At 50.8% G+C, this 1,233-nt stretch overlaps 1 pseudogene; it reads right to left on the bottom strand.

The window, feature by feature from the left end:
- Positions 1-517: 517 nt before the first annotated feature.
- LOC125401213 (large ribosomal subunit protein eL36 pseudogene) lies at positions 518-859 on the bottom strand (annotated as a pseudogene).
- Between the last annotated feature and the right edge of the window lie 374 nt (positions 860-1,233).

Here is a 1,233-nt window from a genome sequence, read left to right as displayed (position 1 = left end):
ATTTACCTGTTTTGTGACAGTGGTTTAGTACGTCTCTCCCGGCCTTGAACTCACAATGCTCCTGTCTCTCCATCGCAAGGGCTGGGACTACAGGTTAGATTTGCGTCTTCACATTTCTTGTTAAATGGAATCATGTGGTCCTCAGTCTTCTGCAGATAGCCTCTTTCAGCCAGCGTGCTGTGGGGCCTACACATCCTGTAGCACGTTAACGATCTGTCCTTTTGGCTTGTGGATACTGTGCCACTTGTGTACACTGCATTTCATTCATAGTTGACCATCTGTGCTGTTATGGGCTACAGCTATTCTGTATGAATCATGTGTACTCATGGAGATGGTCTTGGGTTCGTGTGTTCAATTATCTTGGTTGGATCCCTGGGCATTATTTCTGGGAATACCTTGCTGAGTGATACTGTTATTTACGCTCAGTTTTTAAAGACACTGCCAAGCCGCTTTCCAGGGTGGCTACCCCACCAATTCCCCTCCCCCTACCCCCCCCACCCCCGCTACGGAGAGGGGATCAGTCCTTCTTGGCCGCCGCCTTCCTCATGGCGGCCAGCACGTTGCTCAGCTCCTCCCGCTTGCTCTTGGCGCGTGTGTGCGTGCCCACCCGCTTCTTGATGAATTTGAGCGCGCGCGCTTGTCCTTGGACACCTTGAGCAGCTCCCTGGCGCGCCGCTCGTAGGGTGCGAAGCCGCACACCTCCGGGAGCACACCTCCCGGATCACGTCCCACACGAACTTGGTGTGCTTTGTGAGGCGTCCCCGCTGCCGGCTGTGCCTCGGCTGGCTCACTTTCTTCGTCACCTTGTGGCCCTTGTTGAGGCCCATGGCCATGGGGTAGCGCAGGACCATGGCTGCTCCTCTCCGACGGCGGCCGCTCCCCACCAATTCTTGCCACTCTCTGACGATAGCTATCCTAGCAAGTGTGAAGACTTATCCTGGAGACATTCTTTTTTTTTTAATTTTTAAATATTTTTTGCTGGTCTTCTCCACTACCCTGTCTATTTAAAGCCCAGGAGGGGGCACACAAACTTCCCTGGGGTTGGAGGTGGGGTCTGCCTTGTTCATGAGCCTACTTCATCGTAAAGACTGAGTAGACAGTTACGTGTTAGTTCAATGCTGCTGCTATTAAAAGCAAAAAAGGCCACAAACTTAGTACCTTGAAACAGCACACGTTTATTCCCTTAATATTCACTAAGATATATATCTTCGTAAATAATATATATATAATAAT

Source organism: Myodes glareolus, chromosome 8 (assembly GCF_982192425.1).
Source record: "Myodes glareolus chromosome 8, mMyoGla1.1, whole genome shotgun sequence".
NCBI classification, from domain to species: domain Eukaryota; kingdom Metazoa; phylum Chordata; class Mammalia; order Rodentia; family Cricetidae; genus Myodes; species Myodes glareolus.
This window is presented reverse-complemented; position numbering and strand designations above follow the sequence as displayed.